General features: G+C 44.5%; 1 protein-coding gene across 3 annotated transcripts in view; it reads left to right on the top strand.

Annotated features, from left to right (window-relative positions):
- The window catches only part of PALS1 (protein associated with LIN7 1, MAGUK p55 family member), a 106,207-nt gene that overhangs the window by 18,484 nt on the left and 65,701 nt on the right, over nucleotides 1–22,022 (top strand). The window contains exon 1 of one of the 3 annotated variants that reach the window (XM_056547100.1): nucleotides 4,656–4,829. The exons of 1 other annotated variant lie outside the window; for it this stretch is intronic. The gene's annotated coding sequence lies outside the window, so the exon portion shown is untranslated. Of the gene's footprint in view, nucleotides 1–4,655; nucleotides 4,942–22,022 lie in introns of those variants that run through there. One more of the 3 variants, XM_056547101.1, reaches the window with a different exon arrangement.

Below are 22,022 nucleotides of genomic sequence, written 5' to 3' on the forward strand. Positions count from 1 at the left end.
CTCCCCTCTGCGTCCTATAACATACAGTCCCATGTAAATTACATCACTCCCCTCAGCCTCCTATAACATACAGTCCCATGTAAATTACATCACTCCCCTCAGCCTCCTATAACATACAGCCCCATGTAAATTACATCACTCCTCTCAGCCTCCTATAACATACAGTCCCATGTAAATAACAACACTCTCCTCAGCCTCCTATAACATACAGTCCCATGTAAATAACATCACTCCCCTCAGCCTCCTATAACATACAGTCCCATGTAAATAACATCACTCCCCTCAGCCTCCTATAACATACAGTCCCATGTAAATTACATCACTCCTCTCAGCCTCCTATAACATACAGTCCCATGTAAATAACATCACTCCCCTCAGCCTCCTATAACATACAGTCCCATGTAAATAACATCACTCCCCTCAGCCTCCTATAACATACAGCCCCATGTAAATAACATCACTCCCCTCAGCCTCCTATAACATACAGCCCCATGTAAATTACATCACTCCCCTCAGCCTCCTATAACATACAGTCCCATGTAAATAACATCACTCCCCTCAGCCTCCTATAACATACAGTCCCATGTAAATTACATCACTCCCCTCAGCCTCCTATAACATACAGTCCCATGTAAATAACAACACTCTCCTCAGCCTCCTATAACATACAGCCCCATGTAAATAACATCACTCCCCTCAGCCTCCTATAACATACAGTCCCATGTAAATAACATCACTCCCCTCAGCCTCCTATAACATACAGCCCCATGTAAATAACATCACTCCCCTCAGCCTCCTATAACATACAGCCCCATGTAAATAACATCACTCCCCTCAGCCTCCTATAACATACAGTCCCATGTAAATTACATCACTCCCCTCAGCCTCCTATAACATACAGTCCCATGTAAATAACATCACTCCCCTCAGCCTCCTATAACATACAGTCCCATGTAAATTACATCACTCCCCTCAGCCTCCTATAACATACAGTCCCATGTAAATAACATCACTCCCCTCAGCCTCCTATAACATACAGTCCCATGTAAATTACATCACTCCCCTCAGCCTCCTATAACATACAGCCCCATGTAAATAACATCACTCCCCTCAGCCTCCTATAACATACAGTCCCATGTAAATTACATCACTCCCCTCAGCCTCCTATAACATACAGTCCCATGTAAATAACATCACTCCCCTCAGCCTCCTATAACATACAGCCCCATGTAAATAACATCACTCTCCTCAGCCTCCTAGAACATACAGCCCCATGTAAATAACATCACTCCCCTCAGCCTCCTATAACATACAGCCCCATGTAAATAACATCACTCCCCTCAGCCTCCTATAACATACAGTCCCATGTAAATTACATCACTCCCCTCAGCCTCCTATAACATACAGTCCCATGTAAATTACATCACTCCCCTCAGCCTCCTATAACATACAGCCCCATGTAAATAACATCACTCTCCTCAGCCACCTATAACATACAGCCCCATGTAAATAACATCACTCCCCTCAGCCTCCTATAACATACAGCCCCATGTAAATAACATCACTCCCCTCAGCCTCCTAGAACATACAGCCCCATGTAAATAACATCACTCCCCTCAGCCTCCTATAACATACAGCCCCATGTAAATTACATCACTCCCCTCAGCCTCCTATAACATACAGTCCCATGTAAATAACATCACTCCCCTCAGCCTCCTATAACATACAGTCCCATGTAAATTACATCACTCCCCTCAGCCTCCTATAACATACAGTCCCATGTAAATAACAACACTCTCCTCAGCCTCCTATAACATACAGCCCCATGTAAATAACATCACTCCCCTCAGCCTCCTATAACATACAGTCCCATGTAAATTACATCACTCCCCTCAGCCTCCTATAATATACAGTCCCATGTAAATAACAACACTCTCCTCAGCCTCCTATAACATACAGCCCCATGTAAATTACATCACTCCCCTCAGCCTCCTATAACATACAGTCCCATGTAAATAACATCACTCCCCTCAGCCTCCTATAACATACAGTCCCATGTAAATAACATCACTCCCCTCAGCCTCCTATAACATACAGCCCCATGTAAATAACATCACTCCCCTCAGCCTCCTATAACATACAGCCCCATGTAAATAACATCACTCCCCTCAGCCTCCTATAACATACAGTCCCATGTAAATTACATCACTCCCCTCAGCCTCCTATAACATACAGTCCCATGTAAATTACATCACTCCCCTCAGCCTCCTATAACATACAGCCCCATGTAAATAACATCACTCCCCTCAGCCTCCTATAACATACAGTCCCATGTAAATTACATCACTCCCCTCAGCCTCCTATAACATACAGTCCCATGTAAATAACATCACTCCCCTCAGCCTCCTATAACATACAGCCCCATGTAAATAACATCACTCTCCTCAGCCTCCTAGAACATACAGCCCCATGTAAATAACATCACTCCCCTCAGCCTCCTATAACATACAGCCCCATGTAAATAACATCACTCCCCTCAGCCTCCTATAACATACAGTCCCATGTAAATTACATCACTCCCCTCAGCCTCCTATAACATACAGCCCCATGTAAATTACATCACTCCCCTCAGCCTCCTATAACATACAGTCCCATGTAAATAACATCACTCCCCTCAGCCTCCTATAACATACAGTCCCATGTAAATAACATCACTCTCCTCAGCCTCCTATAACATACAGTCCCATGTAAATAACATCACTCCCCTCAGCCTCCTATAACATACAGTCCCATGTAAATAACATCACTCTCCTCAGCCTCCTATAACATACAGCCCCATGTAAATAACATCACTCCCCTCAGCCTCCTTTAACATACAGCCCCATGTAAATAACATCACTCCCCTCAGCCTCCTAGAACATACAGCCCCATGTAAATAACATCACTCCCCTCAGCCTCCTATAACATACAGCCCCATGTAAATTACATCACTCCCCTCAGCCTCCTATAACATACAGCCCCATGTAAATAACATCACTCCCCTCAGCCTCCTATAACATACAGTCCCATGTAAATAACATCACTCCCCTCAGCCTCCTATAACATACAGTCCCATGTAAATTACATCACTCCCCTCAGCCTCCTATAACATACAGCCCCATGTAAATAACATCACTCTCCTCAGCCTCCTAGAACATACAGCCCCATGTAAATAACATCACTCCCCTCAGCCTCCTATAACATACAGTCCCATGTAAATTACATCACTCCCCTCAGCCTCCTATAACATACAGCCCCATGTAAATAACATCACTCCCCTCAGCCTCCTATAACATACAGTCCCATGTAAATTACATCACTCCCCTCAGCCTCCTATAACATACAGCCCCATGTAAATAACATCACTCCCCTCAGCCTCCTATAACATACAGTCCCATGTAAATAACATCACTCCCCTCAGCCTCCTATAACATACAGCCCCATGTAAATAACATCACTCCCCTCAGCCTCCTATAACACAGTCCCATGTAAATAACATCACTCCCCTCAGCCTCCTATAACATACAGTCCCATGTAAATAACATCACTCCCCTCAGCCTCCTAACATACAGCCCCATGTAAATAACATCACTCCCCTCAGCCTCCTATAACATACAGTCCCATGTAAATAACATCACTCCCCTCAGCCTCCTATAACATACAGCCCCATGTAAATAACATCACTCCCCTCAGCCTCCTATAACATACAGCCCCATGTAAATTACATCACTCCCCTCAGCCTCCTATAACATACAGTCCCATGTAAATAACATCACTCCCCTCAGCCTCCTATAACATACAGCCCCATGTAAATTACATCACTCTCCTCCCCTCTGCCTTCTCGAACATATAGTCCCAAGTAAATCACATTGCTCCCCTCTAACCTACAGTCCCAAGCAAATAATCACTCCCCTCTGCCTCCTCTTACATACAGTCCCATGTAAATAACATCATGCTCTTCAGCCTTTCCAAACATAGTCCCATTAAAATATCATGACCTCCCTCTACTTTGCAGTCCCATGTAAATGTATTCGTCCCTTTACTGTGCAGTCCCATGTAAATGCCACTGACCCTTTTCTGTGCAGCCCCATGTAAATGTCATCTCCCCCTCCTATGGAGCCTCATGTAAATGCCACTATCCATTTTCAGTGCAATCCCATATACATGACAAAGCACCCTCTAGTTTGCAGTCCTATGTAAATGGCATCTCTCCTCTACTATGCAGTTCCATGTAAATGTCATCTCCCCCTCCTATGCAGCCCCATGTAAAGGCCACTAACCCTTTTCTGTGCAGTCCCATATACATGACAACGCCCCCTCTAGTTTGCAGTCCGATGTAAATGCTATCGCCCCTCTACTATTCAGTCCCATGTCAATGTCATTGCTCCCCTACTATGCAGTTTTATGTCAATGTCATTGCCTCCCAACTAGGCAGTCCTATGCAAACTCCATTGCCTCTCTACCGTGCAGTCCCATGTAAATCACTCAGCGCTCCCACCCGGAGGCCCCGCCCCTTCCCGTGACATCTCACCTATCAGAAGCAACTTTATTTCAGACATACCCCCACTGCGCATGCGCTAGGCACCTGTTGCTACGCATGCACAGAATGTCAACTTTGAGCTCCGCGCATGCGTTACGTCCCCTTGCCCTGGCTTTCCAACTCTCTTGGCGCATGCGCAGTGAGTGTGTGTGAAGTCTGGGAGCCTCCCGCGTCACTGCCCTGACTCCCGGTACCGATACTGATCTCGGAGTGTGAGGGGAGGAGACCGGCGGAGCGGAGCCAGCCCGAGGTGAGTGACAGCACAGCCATAGAGGAGCCGGGCAGCCACTGACACCTACAGGTGCCTCTACTTCCTTCCTGGCGGAGTTATAGCTGTGCTGCCTGCGACTTGTAGTTCTCCGGTGAGTGGAGCGGGTGCGGGAGGAGGCGGAGAGGCCTGGCAGGTGGAGGTGACAGTATATAGAGGGCAGGGCAGCCGTGTATGTCTGTGGGACAGTGTGAACGACGTCTTATCCGGCTACAGTCATCACTAAGTGCAGAACTACATCCCCAGCATGACAGCTGACCCGCCCGGACATGCTGGGACTTGTGGTGTTGTAGAGCTGGAGATCCACAGGTTGGAGAAGTGTGTCCTCAGGGTCTGGTCATGGGCTGTAGGGGGCGCCCTGGATCCTGCTGTCATCACAAGTATGTGGGCTCCTCTGTGTCCCTCAGTCTTGGCTGCCCCATAAAGGGTTAAGTCCTGTAGTTGTGATTCCAGTCACATGACTGCGGGGGGCAGCCTGGTGTATCCTTATATATATATATATATATATATATATATATATATATACCACTGATTTACTGTATACAAGGAGGAGTGTGCGGGGTCATCACCAGAGAGATGGAGGTGAGACCCTGACATTATGTGTATATGTGTGCGGTATATACCTCTGTATCTATATATGTGTGCAGTATATACCTCTGTATCTATATATGTGTGCAGTATATACCTCTGTATCTATATATGTGTGCGGTATATACGTCTGTATCTATATATGTGTGCGGTATATACGTCTGTATCTATATATGTGTGTAGTATATATGTCTGTATCTATATATGTGTGCAGTATATACGTCTGTATCTATATATGTGTGCAGTATATACCTCTGTATCTATATATGTGTGCAGTATATACGTCTGTATCTATATATGTGTGCGGTATATACCTCTGTATCTATATATGTGTGCGGTATATACCTCTGTATCTATATATGTGTGCGGTATATATGTCTGTATCTATATATGTGTGCGGTATATATGTCTGTATCTATATATGTGTGCAGTATATACGTCTGTATCTATATATGTGTGCGGTATATACGTCTGTATCTATATATGTGTGCGGTATATACGTCTGTATATATGTGTGCGGTATATACGTCTGTATCTATATGTGTGCGGTATATACGTCTGTATCTATATGTGTGCGGTATATATGTCTGTATCTATATATGTGTGCGGTATATATGTCTGTATCTATATATGTGTGCGGTATATATGTGTGCAGTATATACGTCTGTATCTATATATGTGTGCGGTATATATGTCTGTATCTATATGTGTGCGGTATATAACTCTGTATCTATATATGTGTGCGGTATATACGTCTGTATCTATATATGTGTGCGGTATATACGTCTGTATCTATATATGTGTGCAGTATATACGTCTGTATCTATATATGTGTGCAGTATATACGTCTGTATCTATATGTGTGCAGTATATACCTCTGTATCTATATATGTGTGCAGTATATACGTCTGTATCTATATGTGTGCAGTATATACCTCTGTATCTATATATGTGTGCAGTATATACCTCTGTATCTATATATGTGTGCAGTATATACCTCTGTATCTATATATGTGTGCAGTATATACCTCTGTATCTATATATGTGTGCAGTATATACCTCTGTATCTATATATGTGTGCAGTATATACGTCTGTATCTATATGTGTGCAGTATATACCTCTGTATCTATATATGTGTGCAGTATATACGTCTGTATCTATATGTGTGCAGTATATACCTCTGTATCTATATATGTGTGCAGTATATACCTCTGTATCTATATATGTGTGCAGTATATACCTCTGTATCTATATATGTGTGCGGTATATATGTCTGTATCTATATATGTGTGCGGTATATATGTCTGTATCTATATATGTGTGCGGTATATATGTCTGTATCTATATATGTGTGCGGTATATACGTCTGTATCTATATATGTGTGCGGTATATACGTCTGTATCTATATATGTGTGCGGTATATATGTCTGTATCTATATATGTGTGCGGTATATACGTCTGTATCTATATGTGTGCAGTATATACCTCTGTATCTATATATGTGTGCAGTATATACCTCTGTATCTATATATGTGTGCAGTATATACGTCTGTATCTATATATGTGTGCGGTATATACGTCTGTATCTATATATGTGTGCGGTATATATGTCTGTATATATGTGTGCGGTATATACGTCTGTATCTATATATGTGTGCGGTATATACGTCTGTATCTATATATGTGTGCGGTATATACGTCTGTATCTATATATGTGTGCGGTATATACGTCTGTATCTATATGTGTGCGGTATATACCTCTGTATCTATATATGTGTGCAGTATATACGTCTGTATCTATATATGTGTGCAGTATATACGTCTGTATCTATATGTGTGCAGTATATACCTCTGTATCTATATATGTGTGCAGTATATACCTCTGTATCTATATATGTGTGCAGTATATACGTCTGTATCTATATATGTGTGCAGTATATACGTCTGTATCTATATGTGTGCAGTATATACCTCTGTATCTATATATGTGTGCAGTATATACCTCTGTATCTATATATGTGTGCAGTATATACCTCTGTATCTATATATGTGTGCAGTATATACCTCTGTATCTATATATGTGTGCAGTATATACCTCTGTATCTATATATGTGTGCAGTATATACGTCTGTATCTATATGTGTGCAGTATATACGTCTGTATCTATATATGTGTGCGGTATATACCTCTGTATCTATATATGTGTGCGGTATATACCTCTGTATCTATATATGTGTGCGGTATATAAGTCTGTATCTATATATGTATGCAGTATATACGTCTGTATCTATATATGTGTGCAGTATATATGTCTGTATCTATATGTATGCGGTATATACAGCTGTATCTATATGTATGCGGTATATAAGTCTGTATCTATATATGTGTGCAGTATATACGTATGTATCTATATATGTGTGCGGTATATACGTCTGTATCTATATATGTATGCAGTATATATGTATGTATCTATATGTGTGCAGTATATACGTATGTATCTATATGTGTGCAGTATATACGTATGTATCTATGTGTGCAGTATATATGTCTGTATCTATATATGTGTGCAGTATATATGTCTGTATCTATATATGTGTGCAGTATATATGTCTGTATCTATATATGTGTTCAGTATATATGTCTGTATCTATATGTATGCGGTATATACAGCTGTATCTATATGTATGCGGTATATAAGTCTGTATCTATATATGTGTGCGGTATATACGTCTGTATCTATATATGTATGCGGTATATACGTCTGTATCTATATATGTATGCAGTATATACGTATGTATCTATATGTGTGCGGTATATACGTCTGTATCTATATGTGTGCAGTATATACGTATGTATCTATATGTGTGCAGTATATATGTCTATATCTATATATGTGTGCAGTATATATGTCTGTATCTATATGTATGCGGTATATACAGCTGTATCTATATGTGAGCGGTATATACAGCTGTATCTATATGTAAGTATATAATTGGAGTGCACATTGTTTTCTCCATCTCCTTAATGTTGTATACATTGATCCCTCAACTTACAATGGCCTCAACATACAATAGTTACAACATACAATGGTCTTTTCTGGACCATTGTAAGTTGAAACCAGACTCGACATACAATACTATGGACAGTCCAGATCTGTGAAACATGTCAATGAACTGACCAATCAGAATGGGCATTCACTGGTAAACTCCTGTATTACTGAAGTGTATGCACTGACTGGTGTCTGGTAGCGCCCCTACAGTACAGGGAGGTATTACATGTTCTGTACTCTTTACCTGTATTACTGAAGCGTATGCACTGACTGGGGTCTGGTAGCGCCCCTACAGTACAGGGAGGTATTACATGTTCTGTACTCTTTACCTGTATTACTGAAGCGTATGCACTGACTGGGGTCTGGTAGCGCCCCTACAGTACAGGGAGGTATTACATGTTCTGTACTCTTTACCTGTATTACTGAAGCGTATGCACTGACTGGGGTCTGGTAGCGCCCCTACAGTACAGGGAGGTATTACATGTTCTGTACTCTTTACCTGTATTACTGAAGTGTATGCACTGACTGGTGTCTGGTAGCTCCCCCTACAGTACAGGGAGGTATTACATGTTCTGTACTCTTTACCTGTATTACTGAAGCGTATGCACTGACTGGTGTCTGGTAGCGCCCCTACAGTACAGGGAGGTATTACATGTTCTGTACTCTTTACCTGTATTACTGAAGTGTATGCACGGACTGGTGTCTGGTAGCCCCCCCTACAGTACAGGGAGGTACTAAATGTTCTGTACTCTTTACCTGTATTAATGAAGTGTATGCACTGACTGGTGTCTGGTAGCACCCCCTACTGTACAGAGAGGTATTACATGTTCTGTACTCTTTACCTGTATTAATGAAGCGTATGCACTGACTGATGTCTGGTAGCGCCCCCTACAGTACAGGGAGGTATTGCATGTTCTGTACTCTTTACCTGTGCCAGAGTTAGTTGCTCTTTTGGACACCGGGTGAGGGCGGCTCCATGTAACTTTTTTTAGGATACTGTGTGTTCTGTATAGGACCCCGAAGAAGCTCCTGTCCTCTACATAGACCAGTGCTTCCAAAGCAGGGTGCCCCCAGCTGTTGCAAAACTACAACTCCCAGCATGCCCGCACAGCCTTTGGCTGTGCGGGCATGCTGGGATTTGTAGTTTTGCAACAGCTGGAAGCTCCCTACTTGGGAAACACTGAAATAGACAGTGATTACAGCTCCCAGCAGATCTTTCTTACTTTTATATATAAGGATTTGCTTTATCTATATTAGTTATCTACTTATTTTTCTTTAATTCTCACTTTTTCCTATTTTTGGATGACATTTTAGTGGCTTTAGAACCAATTACCAGGTTTCCGTAGAGTTATGGTCTCAACATACAATGGTCTCAACATACAATGGTCTCAACATACAATGGTCTCAACATACAATGGTCGTCCTGGAACCAATTAATATTGTAACTTGAGGGACCACTAGGGATGTTCCGATACCATTTTTTTATTTTTAATATACTGATACTTTAATTTTTATTTTATTAATTACTCACTGATTGTAATTACCGATACTTTTTCCAATGTCATGTGACAGTTTTTTTTCTTTTTTTCTTTAACCTGTTCCCCACCTATTGCATACATGTACGTCATGGGTTGGGTGGGCGGTTTATGATGGGCGCGCGGGTCGGGTCTGTGTCATGACTGGGACATTTCCGTTGCTATCAGCAGCTGACATCTACATGTAATGACGGACTTCGGCGATCGCGGCAGATCACGGCATTTAAATGGGGTATTCCAGGCAAAAACGTCTTAACCCCTATCCAAAGGATAGGGGATAAGATGTCTGATCGTGGGGGGTGTAACGGCCGCAACGCCCCCTCTCATAGACATGAATGGAAGGGGCGGGGCGTGACGTCACATCCCCGTCTCGGAAGCTTGGCGGTTTCCGAAACTTCAGACGCAGCTATGCATAGAATGCGGGCTGCTGCAGGGAGATCGCGGGGGCTTCCAGCGGCGGGCCCCCCATGATCAGACATCTTATCCCCTATCCTTTCGATAGGGGATAAGATGTTTTTGCCCGGAATACCCCTTTAACTGATTTAATACTGTGATCTATACAGATCACGGCATTTAAAGGGGTACTCCGCTGACAACCTTTTTTCTTTTAAATCAACTGGCTCCGGAAAGTTAAACATATTTGTAAATTACTTCTATTAAAAAATCTTAATTCTTCCTGTACTTATTAGCTGCTGAATACTACAGAGGAAATTCTTTTCTTTTTGGAATTCTTCTCTGATGACATCACGAGCACAGTTCTCTCTGCTGACGTTATTATAATTATAATAATAAGTCTTTATTTATTTATTGTTGTCCTTAGTGGGATTTGAACCCAAGACCCCAGCACTGCAAGGCAGCAGTGCTAACAGCTAAGCCACCATGCTGCCCTTAGCATACATCTGCTATGCACGGTTGCTAAAATGGACAGAGATGTCAGCAGAGAGCACTGTGCTCGTGATGTCATCAGTGTTCCAAAAAGAAAGGAATTTCCTCTGTAGCATTCAACAGCTAATACGTACTGGAAGGATTAAGATTTTTTTAATAGAAGTAATTTACAAATATGTTTAACTTTCTGGCACCAGTTGATTTAAAAGAAAAAAGGTTTTCACCGGAGTACCCCTTTAAACACTAAATGCCGCTGTTCCCTGGTGTCTAGTGGTCCCATAGCCCCCCACAATGTAATCTATGGGTTTCTAGGAAAGCCCGAGGTCTTACCTGCTCCTCTGCATGTTCCCTGGCTCTGTGATTACTTAGGGCTCACTTAGAAAGCCCTTAGCAATCGAGCACAGATTTCATAGATCAATGTAATGCAATAGCATTACATTGATCTATATAAGCCATCTGATGATGTGTAATTGTCCGAACTTTTACATTATTATGTTTCTGATCCTGCACGGTGAACGACGGTGTAAACGCAAAAAAAATTCCAAACGCCACAATTGCAGATTTGTGGTTACATTACATCCATTTATTTATTTTTAATAAAAAGTGATTAAAAAAAACAGAACTACACAAAAGTGATACCGTTAAAAACTACAGCTCATGGCGCAAAAAGCAAAACCCTAAAACAGCTCTGTAGGTGGGAAAAAAAGAAAAGTTATAGGGGTGAGAACACGGTAATGAACAAAGTTTTTTACATTTTTAAATTTATTTATTTTTTACAGTAAAACTAAACAAAAATTATTCAAGTGTTGTATCATTGGAATCGTACTGACCTATAGAATAAATATGGAATGTCAGATTTACCGTATTTTGAAGTCCGAAAAAATTATTGACCTACAAAATTGTGCAATTTCATTTTTTTTTTTTCATTTTGCCCTGCATATAATTTTTTTTCTGGCTTTGTAATACATTGTATGATTAAAAATAAAGTGAATCATTGAAAAGTCCAATTCGTCACCCGGAAAATAATCCCTAATACAACCTTGTCATAGGGCTTGGCGGTATGGCCAAATAGGTGTATCGCGGTATTTTTGTAACTTATGGCGGTTCCACGGTATATAATTAATCATTAGCCTAGCGCTGCGCTGTCCCCATCGGGGTACTACTCACGTCACCTCTTTGTCCTCCTGCTTGTTGCGGCCGCCGGTGTAATGAGAAATTGTGTGTCTTGACGAGTTCTGTGTCCCGATCCGCTGATGTAAGATTACACCGGCGCTGACACTCTCTATACTGTGCGGAATCCCTGTGCCCGGGCTGCAAAAGGTGAACAAAAATAAACTAACGCATGTCCGACGTCGGCCTTACGCTGGGGACGTGAACGTCGGAGAGACGTCAGCCTATCACCGGCCGCAGCGATGTTCCGCCTCGGCCGGTGATAGGCTGAGACCACTGTCATGTAAGGAGCCGGCTTCTTACATGACAGTGCGCTCAACCTATCACCGGCCGAGGCGGAACATCGCTGCGGCCGGTGATAGGCTGACGTCTCTACGACGTTCCATTCCCTAGGAAGCGGGTCCGGATCGACGGGGAAGGTGAGTTAAAGGGGTATTCCAGGCAAAAACTTTTTTTTATATATATATATATATATATATATCAACTGGCTCCGGAAAGTTAAACAGATTTGTAAATTACTTCTATAAAAAAATCTTAATCCTTCCAATAGTTATTAGCTTCTGAAGTTTTCTGTCTAACTGCTCAATGATGATGTCACGTCCCGGGAGCTGTGCATGATGGGAGAATATCCCCATAGGAACTGCACAGCTCCCGGGACGTGAGTCATCAGAGAGCAGTTAGACAGAAAACAGCAACTCAACTTCAGAAGCTAATAACTATTGGAAGGATTAATATTTTTTAATAGAAGTCATTTACAAATCTGTTTAACTTTGCGTAGCCAGTTGAGATATAGTAGATATATAAAAAATAAAAAAATTTTTTGCCTGGAATACCCCTTTAAAGTTTATTTTGTTTACCTTTTGCAGCCCGGGCATAGGGATACAGTATAGAGCAGTGGTCTTCAACCTGCGGACCTCCAGATGTTGCAAAACTACAACTCCCAGCATGCCTGGACAGCCGTTGGCTGTCCAGGCATGCTGGGAGTTGTAGTTTTGCAACATCTGGAGGTTGAAGATCACTGGTATAGAGGACGAGGAGGGCAGTGCTTGCGGGTGACATGTGAGTAGTACCCTGATGGAGGCGGGGGGGTGGGGCAGAACAGCGCTCGCGGGTCACATATGATTAGTTCCCCGATGTGGGGGCAGCACGCTGCGGCTGATAATTCATTCATTCCTGAGGGGGAGGGGCCAAACCGGTATTGCGGTATCGGTTAAAATTAATATCGTGCAGCACAAAAATTTCGGTATTCGGTATGAACCGGTATACCACCCAGCCCTACCTTTGTCAGTCGAAAAAGAAAAAAGTTATGGGTCTTAGAATGTAAGGATCAACTTTGATTGTGGCGTCTAAAGGGTTAATGGGGGTCCCAGCTATGATGTGCGCTCAGCAGCATAGCTTGGTGCAGGCGGGAGTCCCTCCGGCAGGTATCGGATCAGGGATCGGGGGCATTTGCACGAGTACTCGGTATCGGGACATCCCGTCCTATGACTATCCAGTCTTCGCTTATCGGGCATGATGGGAGTTGTAGTCTTGTAACAGCTGGTAAGCTTCTGGTTGAGGGCATGTTCTTTAATATACATCCAGAGCTGGGCCCTCTCCTGTAGACCTTTTATGGGGCTAGCTTTATCCTGTATAAGAGTCACTTTGGGTTTTTTATGCTTTTGCGGTCGGCAGGGTTGTTTAATCACAATAAACCCCTTTTTAGGGTTAAATCTGTTTAAACTTCCACAGATTTCAGCAGGTTGCTTGGGGGGCACGGCTGTGGGTCGGGGCGCACTGGTTACATCTTTACGGGCAGTGTGGGGAAGTAACACACCTTACGCTGTATCATGGGCGCTGGTCAGATGATCGCACAGATATTAATAGCAGTGACGCTCGATTCGTTTGGATGAGAAAATAGTAGTCCAGGTTGTCCGGTTCACTTTAGAATTCATAGCCGACATTTTTAGTGGATCGGAGCGCATGGAAGCAGAACTACTTTTTCTAGACTAAACACATAAAGCCGGTGCTTGAGATGCAGATTTAGTCATTGGTATTCTTAAAGGGGTACTCCGCCCCTAGACATCTTATCCCCTATCCAAAGGATGTCTGAACGCGGGGGTTTGTTGAGCGTCAGGTGCAGCATCGGAGACTCGTGACGTCACGGCCACGCCCCCTCAATGCAAGTCTGTGGGAAGGCCGTGATGTCACGAGCGGGGACTGATCGTGACATCACAAGTCTTCACCCCACATCGCCAGTCATCCGGCACGGAGCGAAGTTCGCTCCGTGCATCGGATGTCTGGGATGCTGCAGCCGAGATCGGTTCCCAGTGGCGGGACCCTCGCGATCAGACATCTTATCCCCTATGCTTTGGATAGAGGATAATATGTCTAGGGGCGAAGTACCCCTTTAACCCTATACACTCCTACTAGTGCTGGGCGGTATCCCAATTCATACCAAATACCGAAATTTTTTCCCTGCACGATATGAATTTTTCCCATACCGCAATACCGGTTGGGCCCCTCCCCCCCTCGAATGAATGAATTATCAGCCGCAGCGCTGCGCTGTCCCCACATCGGGGAACTAATCATATGTGACTCGCGAGCGCTCCTTCTCTCCCAATGAATTATCAGCGGCTGCCCTGTACTGTACTCTGTATTCCTGTGCTTGGGCTGCAAATATAAAAAATAAACTTTATCTCCCCTTCCTACCTTCCCCTGCACCCCGGTATCATCCTCACTCTCTTCCTGGGGATGGGAACGTCACAGAGCCATCAGCCAATCACCGGCTGCAGCTATGTCCCGCCTTGGTCGGTGATAGGCTGAACGGTGATAGGCTGAACGGAGCCGGCTCTGTGACGTTCCCATCCCCAGGAAGTAGCAAGAGGAACGGCAGCGGATGACCATGAGGCCGGTACCGGAGCAACGGGGGAACGTAGGAAGATGAGTTAAAGTTTGTTTTTTAATATTTGCAGCCCGGGCACAGGAATACAGAGTACAGTACAGTGCAACGGCTGATAATTCATTGGGGGAGGGGAGAAAGAGCGCTCGCGGGTCACAAATGATTGGGGGGGGGCGGGATACCGTTAAATACTGTGGAACCGCCATAACTTACAAAAATACTGTGATACACATTTTTGGTCATACCGCCCAGCACTAACTCCTACCCCCTATACACTGTCCCCTTTATAATTGTGTTTACCTTTATGCAAAAGCTTAATGAGCAAAATGGCTCTGCTATCGATTACTTTTGCCTGCCAGTGCTATTATTTTTCTCAACCAGGGCAGGAACGGGGGGGGGTGCGTCCCCGTGTGTAATAATCGGAGGAGTGTGCGTCCTCGTGTGTAATAATCGGGGGAGTGTGCGTCCTCGTGTGTAATAATCGGGGGAGTGTGCGTCCTCATGTGTAATAATGGGGGGGGGAGTGTGCGTCCTCGTGTGTAATAATGGGGGGGGGTGTGCGTCCTCGTGTGTAATAATGGGGGGGGGGGGTGTGCGTCCTCGTGTGTAATAATGGGGGGGGGGAGTGTGCGTCCTCGTGTGTAATAATGGGGGGGGGAGTGTGCGTCCTCGTGTGTAATAATGGGGGAGTGTGCGTCCTCGTGTGTAATAATGGGGGAGTGTGCGTCCTCGTGTGTAATAATGGGAGAGTGTGCGTCCTCGTGTGTAATAATCGGGGGAGTGTGCGTCCTCGTGTGTAATAATCGGGGGAGTGTGCGTCCTCGTGTGTAATAATCGGGGGAGTGTGCGTCCTCGTGTGTAATAATCGGGGGAGTGTGCGTCCTCGTGTGTAATAATCGGGGGAGTGTGCGTCCTCGTGTGTAATAATCGGGGGAGTGTGCGTCCTCGTGTGTAATAATGGGGGGGGGGTGTGCGTCCTCGTGTGTAATAATGGGGGGGGGGTGTGCGTCCTCGTGTGTAATAATGGGGGGGGGGGGGTGCGTTCTCGTGTGTAATAATGGGGGGGGGAGTGTGCGTCCTCGTGTGTAATAATGGGGGGGGGAGTGTGCGTCCTCGTGTGTAATAATGGGGGAGTGTGCGTCCTCGTGTGTAATAATCGGGGGAGTGTGCGTCCTCGTGTGTAATAATCGGGGGAGTGTGCGTCCTCGTGTGTAATAATCGGGGGAGTGTGCGTCCTCGTGTGTAATAATCGGGGGAGTGTGCGTCCTCGTGTGTAATAATCGGGGGAGTGTGCGTCCTCGTGTGTAATAATCGGGGGAGTGTGCAAGAAATCTCAGGGGTCCCATTGGTCAGACCCCCACAATCTATCCTTTGGAAAGGGGATACATTGTTTAGCACCGCAGTACTCCTTTAATTCAGAGCAGAATATCCCTAGTGCGCACAGATCATTTTACACGGGGAGATCCATGACTGATATATGCGCCAATGTCGCAGATCGGCGCTCGTTCAATGATCCTTTTACCCAGCTCAATGATTGTGCAGCCAGGGACGCACCGACGATCGCTGGAGCCTTACAACAGGGAGCTGCAGTGATGATTGATTTTTTAGGATTACGTGATCCCAGATGACGGATAGGCTGTTACGTCAGTTTTTGATCGCATTGCCGGTCACGCAGAGTAAGCTCTATTACTAGTCATTAACATCACAGATTACCATATGATTACGGCAGAGCTACCTGGGAGATACAGATATTACCTGTAGGGTTCTGCATGTCACATGATCAGGCACAATTCAGCCTAATATCCAACATGTGGTTCTACAGCTTTCGCAAAACTGCAACTCCCATCATGCTGGGAGTTGTAGTTTTGCAACAGCTGGAGGCACACCTTTTGGAAAACACTAATCTAAAAAGGATAGGCTATTTAGGAAAGGGGTTACCAATATTACAAAAATATTGCAGCTTTTTCCAAAAAGAGTGCCACCCTTGTCTTCAGTCTGTCTGTGGTATTGCAGCTCTGGAGGGGAATTGTAGCTCCCGGTGACTCCATTTAAGACCGTGTGCACCTCTACACCACTGAACTTAAAGGGGGTATTCCAGGAAAAAACTAAAATTACTTCTATAAAAAAAACTTAATCCTTCCAATAATTATCAGCTGCTGAAGCTGAGTTGTTGTTTTCTGTCTGGCAACAATGCTCTCTGCTGACACCTCTGCTTGTCTCTGGAACTGCACAAATCAGCCTAATATCCAACATGTGGTTCTCCAGCTTTCGCAAAACTGCAACCCCCATCATGCCCTGACAGCCGAAGGCTGTCAGGGCATGATGGGAGTTGCAGTTTTGCGACAGCTGGGGAACACTACAGTTTTTATGACGTAGATGGGGATAAACCTCAGATTACTCTTATTTTTAAAATAGATTTGTAAATAACTTCCATATAAAAAAAATCTTAATCCTTCCAGCACTTATCAGCTGCTGTATGCTCTACAGGAAGTTCTTTTCTTTTTTTTCTTTTCAGTCTGACCACAGTGCTCTCTGCTGACACCTCTGTCCATGTCAGGAACTGTCCAGAGTAGGAGCAAATCGACTCGACAAATCTAAATCACTTTCTGGCACCAGTTGATCTGTAAAAAAAAAGAAAAAAAAAAAAAGAAATTCCCTCCGGTGTACCCCTTTAAAGGGGTACTCCTCTGGAAAACATTATTAATTTTTTTTTTTTAAATCAACTGGTGCCAGAAAGTTAAACAGATTTGTAAATTACTTCTATTAAAAAAATCTTAATCCTTCCAGTAGTTAGCTGCTGTTATGATCCACAGGAAGTTCTTTACTTTTTGAATTTCCTTTCCAGTCTGACCACAGTGCTCTCTGCTGACACCTCTGTCCATTTTAGGAGAAAATCCCCATAGAAAACCTATCCTGTTCTGGACAGTTCCTGACATGGACAGAGGTGTCAGCAGAGAGCACTGTGGTCAGACTGGAAAGGAAATTCAAAAAGTAAAGAACTTCCTTTGGATCATAACAGCAGCTAAGTACTGGAAGGATTAAGATTTTTTAATAGAAGTAATTTACAAATATGTTTAACTTTCCGGCACCTGTTGATTTAAAAACAAAATGTGTTCCAGTGGAGTACCCCTTTTAAAGTTTTAAACATCTGTGTTTTTTAGGATTGCATACTCTGACGGATGAGCTTTTAGATAATTTTGCCCAGTATTTTGATATAGCGGGGATGTTCCAGATGTTTCCGTCATGTGCACAGTGCAGCAGAATCCTATTGAAAACAATGGGACTTTCCAAATGTAATTTTTCCACTTGATTCCCCTCAAAACTTTTTGCCTTAGGGGCCCATTCACTCTACGAATTTTCCCAAGCAGAATTTTGCTTTGAAAATACGGTGCAGCAGCCTCCTATTGTTCTTGATGGAATTCTGCTTCACCATTCACATTACGGAAATTCCGCACCCCAGACTCCACCCTGTCTGTAGCAAACCATGTGACGCGGCCTGTTTTTTTTTTTTTTTTTTTTTGGCAGGGGGACATGATACTCGATCATCTAATGTGACATATTTTTTTTCGGCCTCCTGTTTGGCGCTCATGGGTGTCGGTGAGTGCACTGACTAGTGGGAACGGTTGGCATGTAGTTCCGCGTTTCTCCTGCAGGGGAAATGATTGGCCGGCCATGGTCTTCAGTGGCCTAAGCATCTGGACCAGTGTTGATGATGCGATTTTTCGGTCACCAGCCTGTGTCTTCAGGTGGGCGCCTCAGTGGGCACCGGTTGCGGGCAGTGCGGTATCACGTAAAGCCGGTCTTATTCGATGTATTAATAGGGAACGTTTCTGCTTCTTCCTTTACTGTACGCCTAAATAGTCGGTGATTAAGTCTGGAGGCGACTCCCTACGCTAATAAAAGTTGTGTGCCAAGACATTGTGTAGGCGACATATCTAAGATTCCGTCCTTGGGGTTTGTTGGATCCTATCTTGGCTATTAATCTTACTGTCCGGGGCTCTTTGCCAGTGACCATTCCTTGCCAAGGTCCGAACTCACCGGGGTCTCGGGTGCTGTCACTTTCTGCACCGCACGGGGCAGCGCACACACCTGTGTAACCTACACAAGCGTGCCGGGACCTGTACACACTTATCTGCATTCATTACTGAGACTCTTCTCGTTGCATAAGACCACGTCTTGTCGTACAGGTCCTCACATTACTCACTAGGAGGCTCATTGATCCTGTTGTGGATTTTTCGAGGCGGATAAAGGTTATACGGAATGGTTTTCATCACTGTGACTCATTTCTTCCATAGGGATGTGTTCTCGTATCACTTCTTAGATCTAGTGCGGCGACTAGGTGATGTTGTGCAATAGTAAAAAAAATAATAATAATAATAATCCATTCACACAATAAACTCACACAAAAATAAAATTACCATTTGGTGCTGCTTTTCCCTTTAACTATCTTTTTGGCTGACGGAAGGATACTAGAAGAGTGAAACTAGAAGCTCTATTCTATTGACTGAGACTAGTGCCGATATACACGCCATCAGATGGACTGCTTGATGTTCCATCCCCGAAGCCCAATGGGGGCGCTATCCCATTGCCGAGACTAGTGCCGATACTCACATTATCAGACGGACTGACTGACTGTTCCATCCTGGAAGCCCCATGGGTGCGCTATCCTATTGCCTGAGACTGGCACCAATACTCACGTCATCAGACGGACTGCCTGATGTTCCATCCCGGAAGCTCTATAGGGGCGCTATCCCATTGCTGATACTCAAATCATCAGATGGACTGCCTGATGTTCCATCCTGGAAGCCCCATGGGGGGCGCTATCCCATTGCCGAGACTAGCCCCGATACTCATGTCATTAGACGGACTGCCTGATGTTCCATCCCAGAAGCTCTATAGGGGCGCTATCCTATTGCCTGAGACTAGCGCCGATACTCATGTCATTAGACGGACTGCCTGATGTTCCATCCCCGAAGCCCCATGGGGGCGCTATCCCATTGCAGATACTAGTGCTGATACTCGCGTCATCAGACGGACTGCCTGATGTTCCATGCCCGAAGCCCCCTGGGGGCGCTATCCCATTGCCTGAGACTAGCGCCAATACTCACGTCATCAGACGGACTGCCTGATGTTCCATCCCGGAAGCCCCATGGGGCCGCTATCCCATTGCCGAGACTAGCGCCGATACTCGCGTCATCAGACGGACTGCCTGATATTCCATCCTGGAATCCCCATGGGGCCGCTATCCCATTGCCGAGACTAGTGCCGATACTCACGTCATTAGACGGACTGCCTGATGTTCCATCCCGGAAGCTCTATAGGGGCACTATCCCATTGCCGAGACTAGCACCGATACTCACGTCATTAGACGGACTGCCTGATGTTCCATCCCCGAAGCCCCATGGGGGCGCTATTCCATTGCCTGAAACTAGCGCCGATACTCACGTCATCAGACGGACTGCCTGATGTTCCATCCCGGAAGCCCCATTGGTGCGCTATCCCATTGCCTGAGACTAGCACCGATACTCATGTCATTAGACGGACTGTCTGATGTTCCATCCCCGAAGCCCAATGGGGGCGCTATCCTATTGCCGAGACTAGTGCCGATACTCACATCATCAGACGGACTGACTGATGTTCCATCCCGTGGGCCCAATGGGGGCGCTATCCTATTGCCTGAGACTGGCACCAATACTCACATCATCAGACGGACTGACTGATGTTCCATCCCGTGGGCCCAATGGGGGCGCTATCCCATTGCCGAGACTAGTGCCGATACTCACATCACCAGACGGACTGCCTGATGTTCCATCCCGGAAGCCCAATGGGGCTTCCGGGATGGAATATCAGGCAGTCCGTCTTGTGACGTGAGCAACAGCTCTTGTCTCGGGCAACAGGATAGTGCTTCTAGTTCCACACGTATTCTTCCGCTGGCAGAAGCGACATTTAACTTTTTAATCAAAACAAATACTAAACTGTTTACATGTCACTGTAGTTTTTGTCAGTCTCAATGCTGACGCCTCCACCAATCAGTAGCGAGACAAAGATCACTGAGAGTCCTGGAGTAAAGTGCACCACTGCCCATACCTGCTGACTATTCCCATTCTGAAAAACCTTATGGCCATAAAGTTGTTGTGTTTTTTGCTATTTACGGCTCAAAGTTGTTGTTTTTTAATTTTTGTAAATTTTTTTTAAACATTTTTTTTGCATTATTTGTATCAAGAAAAAATTGGCAGAAATGGTCAACCCCTTTTTGCGTGAAAAACTGTTTTTTTTTTTTTTTTCTTAAAGGGTATGTTCCCATGGCGGAATGTCCGTGCGGAGTTCCACCAGAACATTCCGCTTGGACTTCCCACTGCAGCAGAGTCCCATTGATTTAAATTGGATTCTGAATTTCCGCAGCAGATGTTTCTGCCATAGAAATCCTGATTCCGGCATTTCTGTGGATTCCCCTAGGAAATACATAGCCATCTATGAGACGGCACGTTTCCGAGCGGTCCTAGCACCCGCCAGATTATTTGAATGTGCGGAATGTCCACCCGTGTTTTCCGGTCGGGTATTCCGCACATTTCTCCAGTGTTGTCCACTAGGGCAGAACATGCGTCCTACATGTTTTATGTCAATTCTCTCTGCGGAGGCTGAAATCGAAATCGGCCACGGAAAATCTGCCGTGCGCGGTGCAGCCAAGTCCCTATGAAAACAGCAGAAATTCTGCCACAGCCGAATTTCCTGTAAGAATTTTGACCACTGAATTCCATCGCGTAAACATAAACTCCGACAGACTGTAGCAATAGAGCACTGATCTCCTAGATCAAAGTAATGCTTATAGAAGCAGTCAATCCATTAAAGGGGTACTCTGGTGGAAAACATTTTTTTTTTTTTTTTATCAACTGGTGCAAAAAATTTAACAGATTTGTAAATTACTTCTATTAAAAAATCTTAAACCTTCCTGTAGTTATTAGCTGCTGAATACTAAAGAGGAAATTCTTTAATTTTGGGATTTCTTTCCTGTCTTTTCGCAGTGCTCTCTGCTGACACCTCTGTCCATTTTAGGAACTGTCCAGA

The sequence above is a fragment of the Hyla sarda genome, chromosome 11 (assembly GCF_029499605.1).
Source record: "Hyla sarda isolate aHylSar1 chromosome 11, aHylSar1.hap1, whole genome shotgun sequence".
NCBI classification, from domain to species: Eukaryota; Metazoa; Chordata; class Amphibia; order Anura; family Hylidae; genus Hyla; species Hyla sarda.